The 13,787-nt window shown below is 44.3% G+C and overlaps 1 protein-coding gene across 8 annotated transcripts in view; it reads left to right on the top strand.

The window, feature by feature from the left end:
• CREM (cAMP responsive element modulator) overlaps positions 1-13,787 on the top strand; it is a 77,225-nt gene that overhangs the window by 7,188 nt on the left and 56,250 nt on the right. The window contains exon 1 of one of the 8 annotated variants that reach the window (XM_039913828.1): positions 1,164-1,251. The exons of the other annotated variants lie outside the window; for them this stretch is intronic. The gene's annotated coding sequence lies outside the window, so the exon portion shown is untranslated. Of the gene's footprint in view, positions 1-1,163; positions 1,252-13,787 lie in introns of those variants that run through there. 8 annotated transcript variants of the gene reach the window in all.

Raw genomic sequence — 13,787 nt, 5'->3', positions numbered from 1 at the left:
ATAAAAAATGCAGTCTCTTTTTATGAAAAATGTCTGTACCACACCACACCACCTAGCTACTTGGACATTTTTCATTTCTGGACAGTCACGTTCCCAAAAGTATCTTAACAAGATCAAAAATCACTCATCCTCTCCTGCCTGGAATACTGCATTCAGTAATCCCCACTTTTTCTACAAAAACATTCAGGACATGTTACCCCACCTCCTCAAAAACTCCAGTGGTTGTCCATCCACCTCCATATCAAACAAAAACTCCTCACCATTGGCTTTAAAGCAGTCCATCACCTTGTCCCCCTCCTACCTCACCTTGCTTCTCTCTTTCAACCCAGCCTGCACACTTCCCTCCTCTAGTGTTAAGTCAGGGAAAGCATCTTGGAGGAGGAGGCTTTGAAATTGTGGAGAGTAACTCTCTGTTGGATATGAGAGGAAGGGTGTTCCAGACCAGAGACAGGATGCAGAGCAGCTGAGGTACGTAACGGAACAGAAATGTTCGTAGGCATGAAGTGAAGAGAAGGAGCCGTTGTCTTTAATTTATCACGTTGCTAGGTTTGGCAGACTGTAGGAAACACCGTGCCATGTTTATATGTAGACTCACTTATTTTGACCACTCTAGTTCTAAGAGTTTATAGGTTGGTTTCCCCATTTCATGTAGACTCCCAGTGGGCAAGGAACTTGTCACTTCACTCTTCTGTCCTTCCCAAGCATGTAGTAGTCAATCAGTAATATTTACTCTAACAAGAGTATTCATTGAGCACTTATTGTATGCAGAGCAGTGTGCTGTTGGGGAGAGTACAATTTAATGGTTGTTGACACGATCCCCCTCCACAAGAGATCTCCTGCTGCTGCATCATTCAGGAAAGTGGTGGACTGCCTGAAAGAGATGGCTGCAATATTCACCTTAATCAGGGCTTCATTAACCTATAATAACAATAATAATGTACTTGTTAAGCACTTACTATGTATGCAAACACTGTTCTAAGCACTGGGGTAGATACAAGTTAATCATGTTGGACACCGTCCCTGTCCCACAAAGGGTTCACATTTTAATCCCCATTTTACTTTAGAGAAATAGGAAGTATGTCTTTCTTTACATACATGCAAAATCCTGGACCATTAAATTTTCTTGTTGGGACCACAGGTATTTCCATGAAGGTTGTCAGGGCTCCATAAGCCAACTGTCCTGGAGGCCTCTGGTGACACCCTTCTCCATCAGGGAGCCTGACTCTGGATTGCTGCCATCATGGGGGATTGGTGAGTTGGGGGGGAGGGAGGGGATTCTGGAGGCCCCTGGAAGGCCAGCGTCAGACATCTGGCCTCTCAGAGTCCAGCAAAAATTCACTATCTCCCCCAGGTCTAAAGTGATGTCATATGCAATATTTTGAGTAGGTCTGTCCAGAGAGCATTTCTCTGCCCTCCCAACCTCTCCGCTGCTGCTCTCCCACCCTGCAGGCCACCCTTGACCAAATACCCCGGGGCCACCTGGCTCCAATCCCTGACGTCCACCCAGCTAAAGTCATTTTCATCCTGCCTCCATCTCAATGAGAGCCAGCACCACCACCATCTTTGAGAGGGCCCACACTAGTGCCCCTGCCAAGCAATACCCTTAAATAGTTGTTTACCTCAGTTTCTGTCTGAAGGCAGCCTTGCCGATTGAGCATGTAGAAATGAAGGGGGTGGTATTCTTTAGACCTCCTCAGGAAGGGTAGGGTGGGTGTTGAGTGCAGAATTAATCTCCAGGGTAAAATATCTGCTGAGCGCCTTACAGCCACGCAACGTGGCATCCCTGGAGCCAGTGCTTCAAACATTCTGTCCAGGAGGGAAGAATTTCAGGGTAGAATATTAAGTGTATCAACAAATAGTACCACTCTGTTTTCTTCCCTTCCTCTTTCTAACTGCCCCCACCCCTACCCCCCTGCCCCTGGGGTGAGTTGCCTTGAGTTCTTCAAATTGCTGAAGGCAGGGCAGGGAAATGGCCCATTTCAACATTAAAAAAAAATTATCACCTCCCCATCCCCAGAAAGAACCCTGACTGCCTGATTACTAATATTACGAGATTGATGCAATTAAGACCACCACATATTGGTTAAGTCAGGCATTGGCCAAGAAGGTTAGCCTTTTCAGATGTCGATCAGAAAAGCATCTAAGAACAAGAAGCCCCAGTGAGAAAGTTAAGGCATGTGTGTGCTGGAGGTGGTGGGGTCTCTTGATATAAACATATTGACAAGAAGTAGGAAACTTCTCTATAAAAGTAACTGCAAGAGTTAGAGAATGTGAGTATTGGGTGAACCAAGCAACGGGTTGCAACTTCCTGGTTTGACTGTTAAAATGATTCTTTGCTGTCTTGACCTTATTACTTCACCGGGTGAAGCTGAGGTTGATGAGCTGTCAACAATTCTCACATTTTGGGGGACTGGTTACAGCCATTTGATGAAGTTGCATGGTGAATATGACATTTTGAAAATTGGTTTGAAAGGTAAAGACTCAATACCTGTATTCCCCAAATCGCTGTCGTCATTCCTCTCAACCAAACCAAACATAGCTGCACCTAGTTCCCAATTTTCCTGCTTCCTTTCTCTTGCTCATGCTGTTCCTTCAGTTTGGGTGTTTAGAACAGTGCTCTGCCCACTGTAAGTGCTCAATAAAAACAATTGATTGATTAATTGATTGACTCATTGGAACTCCCTCCCCCTCTCCACATCAGACCACAGCTCTCCCTACATTCAAAGCCCCCCTAGAAACCCATTCTTTGCCCCCCAGAAAGCTGTGCGCTATTAATTTTCCAGTACCCTGAGCCACTAGATTGTAAACTCCTTGGAGTGCCCCTTTGCCTCAGAGTTAATCCAGCCTGACCACTCCTTCTTTCTAATCAATCAATCAATCAATGGTATTTATTGAGCTCTTACTGTGCATTCATTCATTAATATTTATTGAGCACTTACTATGTGCAAAGCACTCTACTAAGTGCTTGGGAGAGTACAATAGCGAAATAGACGGGACCCCTGCTCCCAAAGAGCTTACATTCTCGTCAGTTGGTCAGTCATATTTATTGAGTGCTTACTGGGTGCAGAGCACTGTACTAAACACTTGGGTGAGTAGAACATAACAATAAATGTACATATTCCTTCCCCACAACAGGCTTGGGGGAGACATATTAATATGAATGAATAAGTAATTTATGATATATAATTTAAAGATAAATTCCCCCTCTAGACTGTGTGCTCGTTGTGGGCAGGAACGTGTCTATTTGTGGTTATATTGTACTCTCCCAAGTGCTCAGTAAAGTACTTTGCACAGAATAGGTGCTCGCTAAATATGATTGAATGAATGAATGAGCTCAATAAATACCGTTGATTGATTGATTGATTAGAAAGAAAGACTGGTCAGGCTGGATTAACTCTGAGGCAAAGTATTATTATTCTTGTATTCTTAGGGATCCCCAGGGAGGGGCAAGTCTAGTTGGCTGATGAAAGCTGCACTGGGTGAAAGGCCCCTAGATGTTTCTTTACTTTCACCTCATGGTTCATCTTACCTTCTTGGCTTAGGTCCAGTTAAAGCAGCACCGCTTCTGTTCCTCAAACCCCATCTACCCTGCTGTCACAGAGCGGCTCTGAAACGCCCTGAACTGGCCCAGTGCCACGCTGCTGGGATCTGAAAGCCAGCTGTGGCAGGCCTGCAAGCTTTCCACTGCATCCAATATAGGAACAACGTTTCAGTTAAAGGTCCAGTTACTGGCCTTGAAATTTCGTATCAAAACAGGCTAGGTACCACTCCAGAAAGAACAGCAGTGGCCATAGCAGGGTGGTCTTGAAACTTCACTAAAGTCAGAAAAATGGCTCCTGGAGCCACAATAGCTACCCACCTTTGGTACAGAAGAACACCAACTCTTTCTAGACTTAAATCATGGACAAAACAGTAACAAAAGCTTAGTTCCCATGAGTCGAGTGGTTCATTTTAGATTCTGCCCCGATTAAATTCTGGAGCAGATGTGTAGCTCTTTTATAATGGCCTTTCTCATGGTTCATCAAGCATGCCCTACTGTTCCTTCAGGTGGTGATTTATGACTGGTGCCATTATTCACACACAGCTACTTCCTGGGTAAACATGGGAATATTGAAAATGGATATAGGCAGGCACATTCAGAAAGTAAATTTGACTCCCATTAATCAACTTCTTGAGGAAGGAAAGTTTCATTTATTTTAATCTGTGCCTATTTTGTTCTAGGCTTTGGTCTATCAACTTGGATCAGACCTGATAAATGCATAGGGAGGAAACTGTGTCATTAATAACTGAGTGGGAAAGTCGCTCTGGTTATTATTTAATATTTGTTAAATAGTCAAACTGAACTCTTCTGAATCAAACCTTACCAAGATGACTCCCATTCAAGGGGTTCTTAATTGATGATAATCCACTCCAAAAAGTGGGCAGGGAATGTGTCGGTTTATTGTTATATTGTACTCTCCCAAGCGCTCAGTACAATGCTATGCACACAGTAAGTGCTCACTAAATATGAATGAATGAATGAATGGATGAGAAATAAAATATTCCCAGCTGAAGAAGACCCCATCTACAATGTTTATGTTAACGTATTCCTCAGTGGAAGAGGAATGATATGGGCAGAGGCTCAAACATTTTGTAAAGGGCTCTCGGGATTGTCCTAGTCCATATTTCTATCTATAAGTTGTTCTTCCAGCCCTTCACAGAAAGAGCAGGAAAAAAAATCACTAATAAAATTCAGGGAATCCTGGTACTCTCAAACCTTATGTTCTCATAATTGCCTGTTCACTATGACTCTGATAGAACAAAATATCTACCCAGGAATAGATGAGCTTGTAAATCCGTTGTACCGATCAGCGATATTTATTAAGTGCTTACTGAGTGCTGACTACAGTACTAAGCACTTGGGAGAGTACAATACAATAGCACTGGGGGGACAATCTCACTCCATAAGAAGTTTATAGTCCAGTGAGAGAGACTGACATGGAAATAAATTGCAGATTAGGAAAATGGCAGAGAATAAGGATGTGACATAAGCACAGTTGGGCTAGATGTGGGGTGAATAGCTAGTGCACAGGGGAGACAGGTATAGGTGCCTAGTGCTCAGGGAAGACAGGTATAGGTGCATAGGTGATGTAAAAGAAAGAGTGAGTAGGGGAAATGTGGGCTTAGTCAAGAAAAGCCTCTTGGAGGAGATATGATTTTAATGAGGCTTTGAAGGTGGGAAGAGTGGAGGTCTGTCTTATAAAAAGGGGAAGGGAGTTCAAGGCCAGAGGAGGACTTGGACAAGAAGTCAGCAGAGAGATAGATGAAACTGAGGTAACAGTGAGTAGGTTGATGTTAGAGGAGTGAAGTGTGCAGGCTGGGTTGTGTAGGAGATCAGTGAGGTAAGGTAAGAAGGAGAACTGATTGATACCTTAAAGCTGATGGTAAGGAGTGCTGATGCAGAGGGAGATGGGTAACCATTGGAGGTTCTTGAGGAGTGGGAAGATGTGGACTGAACTTCTTTTAGAAAAATGACCTGGACAGGTCAGTGAAATGTGGATTGGAAAGGGACAGGACATATTGGATGGAGAGAAAAGGGAGAAATTTAAAGAGGTTATCAAGGTCGAATCAACAACATTCAGAGATATTAAATGTGTGAGTTCACTGAGAGATGTCAGTTGAAGATAATGTCAAGGTTATGGTCTTGTGAAAGAGGGAGGGTGGTGCTGTTGTCTACAGTGATGGGAAAGTCACTGGGAGAGTTTGGGTGGGAAGATGAGGAGTTCTGTTTTGGGCATGTTGAGTTTGAGCAGTTGGCAAGTGAAGCTGTTCTCTGAAGGCAGAAGGAAATGCCATACTGCTGAGAAGGAGAGAGTTGGAGGCTGGAGAAGGTAGATTTGGGAATCGTGTGTAGTAATGGTCATTGAAGCCATGGGAACAAATGAGTTTTCCAGTAATAATAATAACTGTGGTATTTGTCAAGACCATCACTCTCCCCACTTTCGAAATCCTACTAAACTCACATCTCCTCTGACTAACCCCCTCATTTCCTCCTTTTGCCCTCCCTTCCCTGTCTTCTATGCCCTTGGATCTTTATCTCCGAAGCACTGGATATTCACCTCCCCATCCCCACAGCATTTCCATCTGGATTCTATGCACCTTTTGGGCACTGTTATACTGTACTCTTCCAAATACCTAGTACAGTGCTCTGCACACAGTAAGCCCTCAATAAATTTGATCGATTTCCCCTATCTGTAACCTATTTTAATGTCTGTTTTTCCATCTAGACTGTAAATTCCTGTGGGCAGAGATCTACCAACTCTATTGTACGCTTCCAAGTTCTTAATACAGTGTTCTAGAGTAGACCAGACTAGATTTTTCTGCCATTTTAAACTGAAAGAAGAGTTATCTCTGGAAATCGTCAAGCTCAAACTCAGAGAGTTTTTATCCTGTGCTCCCCAAATCACCTGCTTTTATGACTGTAGGGGAAGAGACCTAGGGAGTGTCAATGTTACAGTCAAACATTCAGTACTTCAAGATTTTGTTACATTGCAGTCTTAAATGTACAAAATTAAATAGCCACATGATGGCACCATAACCTAGAAAATAAAGGACTTGTGGCATGGCAGGAGAGACATTCTCAAATCTATTCTTTTAATTTTTACTGACTTGTGAAAAATTGCTTCTACTTTCCAACCATTGGCATCTGTACGCAATAATCAAAGTCCTGGTAAACTGCTTTTCTTACGGTTGGCAAAGTACCCCCCTCCCACACGTACATGTTCACACTCAAGCACTCATATCTGTATTTTGGCTTTACCTTTCTCAGATGCCCTCTCAGGTGCTTTCTACACATGACTCATTTCCTGATGTGAATCATCCCTTCCGTATATAGTTGCTGACTATAAATCATTTTAAAGGGTGACCCCAAGGAAGAGGGTCATGGGAAATCATCAGGAAGTTCTGTGGCCAATGAAATAGCATGGGTCAGTTGATTTCTGCAAGAATCCCGAGGAAAAATCCTGCTTCTCTAGCCACAGCTCCTTACTGACTTCTGTTTTTAGGATCATCATCATCATTATTGCGTATTTGTCCTCGTCCCTTTTGCTATTTTGATGTTTTGGTGTTTCACTGCTCCTGATGTGTCTGTCTCCAGTCTCATCCTACTCCTATACTCCAATATTCAGAGATTATGAACCCTTGAGGGACAGGATTCCACGTGTATTCTCTTTTCAAGGGCACAGTACAGTGCTCCACACACAGAGTAAGCACTTAATAAATACTACTACTATTTCTACTAGAGAAGCAGCGTGGCTCAGCAGAAAGAGCCCGAGCTTGGGAGTCAGAGGTCATGGGTTCTAATCCCTGCTCCGCCGCTTGTCAGCTGTGTGACCTTGGGCAAGTCACTTAACTTCTCTGTGCCTCAGTTACCTCATCTGTAAAATGGGGATGAAGACCGTGAGCCCTATGTGGGACAACCTGATTACCTTGTATCTACCCCAGCACTTAGAACAGTGCTTGGCACCTAGTAAGCACTTAACAAATACCAACATTATTATTATTACTAATGTTGTTTTTCTAAATCTGTTCCAAAGAGCTCTCTCTGGAAAAGCTGCTGTGTAAAGACTTGATGTTCTAAATACCTTACCTCTCTTTGCATTGCTGCGTTTTCATTTCCTGAAATCTGAGAAACAGCTTCTTCGAATATTAATACCTTCAAGCATGCCCCCCTCCCTCCAAAGCAACCACTGCTCTACACAAAGTGTTTACTGTGGAGATGCCAATGATTAGGCTCTTCCTCTAACATCCCAAATCTTCCTTCTTAATAATCCACTACGGACACCTTATTTGTGAACAGGTGTGAAAGTAAGCTGGAACCATCCAGAATGCCATGCCAGTGAAGAAATAAGGGTCCATGCAGTCGTTCCGGTATGGATACTTTCAAAGCGGACTCTGTTTAAAACGTTTCCTCATTGCCGAGTCTCCCTCAGCTGGGGCTCAGAAGGGCGGACTGGCTTTTCATTCAATTCATTCATTCATTCAGTCGTATTTATTGAGCGCTTACTGTATGCAGAGCACTGTATGAAGCACTTGGAAAGTACAATTCAGCAATAGGGACAAGCCCTGACTTGCCAGATCAGGAGCTCCAGCTCTTCCAGCGGGCCAAATTTAACCCTCAGCCCAAACCATTGGAAGTTCGTCTCTAGACTGTAAGCTCGCTGTGGGCAGAGAATGTGTCTGTTTATTGTTGTGTAGTACTCTTCCAAGCATTTAGTACGGTGCTCTGCACAAAGTAAGCACTCAGTAAATACGGAGAAACCCCGCCCGCCCCCACACAAGGGATGACATCCTTAACAGGCTGCAGGGTGAGCCGAAACTGTCCCGCCATACCTGCCTGCCCACTCACCTGGACGGCCAATTCAGTCTTAGATGCCAGGCCTTTCAAGTCCCACCACTCCGCAGCAACACATGTTCTTCTTGGAGTGGCCAGGCATATCAAACCATTGCCATCCTAGTGGGAGCACTGACAGTTTTGGTACTAAGTACTCGGGAGAGTCCAATATAACAGAGTTGGAGCCGTTAACTTGGTAATAATACGAAGAATGGAATACATTGATTTTCCTTACAGCCAAACAGCAGGCCATGAGATATTGTCATACTTTGTGAGCTTATTATTCTGATTAGTTTTACATTCCCCTACTATTAAAGTGTATCTCCAAAATATAGAGATAGAGAGAGATAGAACCCCAAAGATGTATGAAATGGTAATTATTTCTTTCTATGAGGTACTTATTCAATTTGGGTAAATTTGCATAAAATAATGATTTATTATAGAAGAAGAAAGATAGTAATCAGAATGATTTTAACTTTCTGACTGGTGACTTTTCCACTGAAACCCTTTGGCTGGATGAGACTAATCCTGTTTAAGAACTGAACTGCCCTGGTACAGTAATCAGAATGAGAAAAAACAACTATTTCAGTGCTTCATGAAATACATTCTGAAACTTGGGCTTTAATTTATATGAAGCTGCCCAGGGACATTCCAGTGTTGCAGATATTGGAAACCAATACTTGGCCAATTTAAATTCAACATGCCATACTAGTGTCTTCAGGGCCCCAGAACTGCTTGGTGAAAGCAAGCCTAAACCCGCCGGAAGGCCACACCATTAAAACAATAAATGTTAGTGCAGCCATCCTGTATTAACAAGCAGAGGCTCGGGGCAAGTCGCAGGGCCCAGGAACTCACTTGGCCACCAGCTACATGATCTGCTCTTCTAGCGAGCCCAGCACAGCTCTTCGCCCAGTACAGGGGACAGTTGACCTGGGCTCCAGCTCAGTTTTCTCTCACCCCATCCCTCTCCCCACGTAATGTCTTTCACTGGCCGTTGTCCCTGTCTATTTCAGCAAAGAAGGACTCAATCAATCAAACATATTTATTGAGTGCTTACTTTGTGTAGACCACTCTAATGAGCACGTGGGGGTTACAATTCAAAGGATCCCTCAAGGAACTTGCAATCTAGCGGGATAGAGAGAGATTAAAATAAATTACAAAGAGGGGAAGAAGGCGTAAAAGGATATGAGCATAAATGCTATAGGAGTGGGGTGAGCTTCAAAGTGCTTAGAAGGAACAGAGAGGAAGACAGGAAGTTAGGGAGGAAAGGGAGACGGAGTGAAAGAGTAAAGTCCAGCCCTGGGGTTTATGGCTTGCACAAACAGCAGCAGCAGTCATCCTTCCCTTCCGGTATAGCCAGCTTGCCATTCTGGTAAAATAAATTCTTTATTTTCACTTCTGCCCATCTCTTTATGAAGTTATTAATGTGTAATATGCTATAGTGAATTGAAATGGTTTGCTAGAATGAAAATATTTCTGAAGAGTCTAAGGTCCTTGAGGGAATATGTCATTTCTTTATTCTGTATTTCCTCAAATACTCAGTACAGTGGGAGCTCGATAAGTTTTATTACCACTACTATTAATAATAATAATGGTATTTAAGCACTATGTGTCAAGAACTGAACTAAGTGTTGAGGTAGATGCAAGATAACCAAGAAGATCACAGTCCCTGTCCCAAATGGGGTTCACAGTCTGCCATTAAATAATCACCATTTTACAGATGAGAAAACTGAGGCACAGAGGAGTTAAGTGACTGGCCTAAGGTCCTGCAACAGGCAAGTGGCAGAACAGAATTAGAATACAGGTCCTATGACTCCCAAGCCCATTCTCTATCCACTAGGACATGCTTCTGCTGCTGTTACAATAACAACAACAACAAAAAAGGGCAGGCACATTACATGCTTGTCATTTATTTGCAGCTGACTTAAAACAAAAAATATATTGAAAGAATAAATATCAAGTATTGGGATAGAGGGACTTATATTGAGTACCTTTATGCTGTCATTTTCCAGAATGGAATTCTCAGGCAGTTCTTAAAAAGCTATGCATATCATAAATTACATGGTGGTATTGACCCCCTTTAGAGGAACTCCAATTAGTGTCTCAGGACCAAACTTCAAGAAAGCCCAGGGGACCAACCTAAAGGGGGTTAGGTTCCAGGCCCATGGCTGGTATTTGTGAATCCTGTAATCTGTCTCTTCTAGTAATATTTGAACACAGTTGGGCTGAAGCATGCCAGTCTCTTGAATTGTCCCATCATCCTGCTCTGTCCTCAGTCTTTAAGGCAGATGGAAAGGAGCATCTGACCTCTTGCCTGCTCTATGGTGGTATCAAATTACAGTGTGCCCTGCCTATTTGTAATGTCCTTTATGTTTTAGTTGCAATTTTTTCTTTTGGTTTCAGTACTGCAATATATGTTGATGCATCACTTTGAGTCAACATTGGCTGTTTAACAAATTACATCCTGTAAGTGGTAGTCCCACCCCTTTAACTTCTTTTTTTTCTGATGTCCATACAGGCACAGCCTTTATTTCTCTGTCTACAGCAAGTTCCATTGTAGAATAGATTACCCCCCAAAGGAAATTTCAAGAATACCATCTTGACAATCGTTAGAGTTGCAGCGTAAGTCGCAAGATGCTTTTCAAGTGCCTAGTAGTTTCCCCCCTAAAATATTCCAAATCATCTAAGGAGCAAGAGATTTTTGTGGAGATGAACACAATGGAGAGGGTCCATTTTATGTGGTTCAATCTATGGTATTTATTGAATGCTTATTCTAGACAGAGCACTGTACTACACACTTGGGAGGGTAAAACAGACTCAATATGGTTAAGATCTGGTGGCAGTGACAGACACTAGAATAAATTACAAGTAGAGGAAGCCGGATGTAGATGAAACCCATAAGCTATTTAAGCTAATTGACAACTGTTTGTGAATTGCAAGCCTGTGTCCCACCAAATGTGTTTGTAGCAGGGGGGAGAGGGCTAGGACTGGTGAGGTCATGTCCCGTGTCTCTCCCTTCTGCCACGAGGACCTGAGAGGGACACTGGCCTACTTTCGTGGTCATGGGTTCTAATCTCGGCTTGGCCACTTGTCTGCTGTGTGCCCTTGAGCAAGTTACTTCAATTCTCTGGGCCTCAGTTACCTCATCTATAAAATGGGAATTGAGACTGTGAGCCCCACATGGAACAGGGACTGTGTCCAACCCGATTTGCTTGTATCGACCCCAGCACTTACTACAGTGCCTGGCACATAGTTGAGCGCTTAACAAGTACCATCATCATTATTATTATTTCAGGTGGCCACCCCGTTCCCAGCGAAAGACGCATGGTGGCCTAGTGGAAGGAGTGCTGCCTGGGAGTCAGGAGAGCCCGGTTCTAATCTCCTTCCACCACTTCCCTGCTGGGTGACCTTGGTCAAGTCACTTACCTTCTATGTGCCTGTTTCCTCATTTGTAAAATGGGGGTTAAATACCCCCTTTTAGACTGTGAGCCCATTGTTGGGTAGGGATTGTCTCTATTACTGAACTGCACTTTCCAAGCGCTTAGTACAGTGCTCTGCACACAGTAAGCACTCAATACGATTGAATGAATGGTCTCTATTGCTGACCTGTACTTTCCAAGCGCTTAGTACAGTGATCTGCACTCAGTAGGCACTCAAAAAATACCACTGAATGAATGAAATACCTGTTCCCTTAGATTTCGCTGCGGGCAGGGAACGTCTGCCAATTCTGCTGCATTGTACCCTCCTTAGTGCTTAGTACAGTGTGGCGCACATAGTAATAGCTCAGTGAGAAACAGCGTGGCTTAGTGGAAAGAGCCTGGGTTTGGGAGTCAGAGGTCATGGGTTCTAATGCCGGCTCTGCCGCTTGTCAGCTGTGTGACCTTGGGCAAGTCGCTTCACTTCTCTGTGCCTCAGTTCCCCCTCATCTGTAAAATGGGGATGAAGACCGTGAGCCCCACGTGAGACAACCTGATGACCCTGTATCTACCCCAGCGCTTAGAACAGTGCTTGGCACATAGTAAGTGCTTAAGAAATACTAACATTATTATTATTATTATTATTAATAAATACCACTGAGTGGCCTGTGATGTTCGTACGGTCCCGAGGCTGCGGCCGATCTGGCTATCTAATGGAAAGAGCCCGGGCTGGGGAGTCAGAGGTCATGGGTGCTAATCCCAGCTCCACCGCTTGTCAACTGTATGACCTTGGTCAAGTCACTTCACCTCTCCGTGCCTCAGTTCCCCCTCATCTGTAAAATGGGGATGAAGACCGTGAGCCCCATGAGGGACAACCTGATGACCCTGCATCTCCCCCAGCGCTTAGAACAGTGCTTGGAGCAAAGTAAGCTCTTAAGAAATACCAACATTATTATTATTATTAGCCCAGCACTAGGCCTGTCGGTCACACTTAGCCGATGCCGTAGCCGCTCTTTTTGGAGGCGTCCCCCCTGCGGGGCCTGCTGGGATGATGATAATAATAATAATAATGTTGGTAGTTGTTCAGCGCGTACTCTGTGCTGAGCACTGTTCTAAGCGCTGGGGTAGGTACAGGGTAATCAGATTGTCCCACGTGGGGCTCAAAGGCTTCATCCCGATTTTCCAGATGAGGTCACTGAGGCACCGAGAAGTGAAGTGACTTGCCCTAAGTCACACAGTTGACAATAATGTTGGTATTTGTTAAGCGCTTACTATGTGCAGAGCACTGTTCTAAGCGCTGGGGAAGACACAGGGTCATCAGGTGGTCCCACATGAGGCCCACAGTTAATCCCCATTTTCCAGATGAGGTCACTGAGGCACCGAGAAGTAAAGTGACTCGCCCAAAGTCACACAGCTGACAACAACGTTGGTATTTGTTAAGCGCTTACTATGTACAGAGCACTGTCCTAAGCGCTGGGGAAGACACAGGGTCATCAGGTGGTCGCACGTGAGGCCCATAGTTAATCCCCATTTTCCAGATGAGGTCACTGAGGCACCGAGAAGTAAAGTGACTCGCCCAAAGTCACACAGCTGACAACAACGTTGGTATTTGTTAAGCGCTTACTATGTACAGAGCACTGTCCTAAGCGCTGGGGAAGACACAGGGTCATCAGGTGGTCGCACGTGAGGCCCATAGTTAATCCCCATTTTCCAGATGAGGTCACTGAGGCACCGAGAAGTAAAGTGACTCGCCCAAAGTCACACAGCTGACAACAACGTTGGTATTTGTTAAGCGCTTACTATGTACAGAGCACTGTTCTAAGCGCTGGGGAAGACACGGGGTCATCAGGTGGTCCCACGTGAGGCCCACAGTTAATCCCCATTTTCCAGAGGAGGTCACTGGGGCACCGAGAAGTCAAGTGACTTGCCCACAGTCGCACAGCTGACGCATGGCCGAGGCGGAATTCGAACCCATGACCTCTGACTCCCCAGCCCGGGCT

The sequence above is a fragment of the Ornithorhynchus anatinus genome, chromosome 13 (assembly GCF_004115215.2).
Source record: "Ornithorhynchus anatinus isolate Pmale09 chromosome 13, mOrnAna1.pri.v4, whole genome shotgun sequence".
Taxonomy (NCBI): domain Eukaryota; kingdom Metazoa; phylum Chordata; class Mammalia; order Monotremata; family Ornithorhynchidae; genus Ornithorhynchus; species Ornithorhynchus anatinus.
Note: the sequence above shows the minus strand (reverse complement) of the source record. Positions and strands in the feature narration are given on the sequence as shown.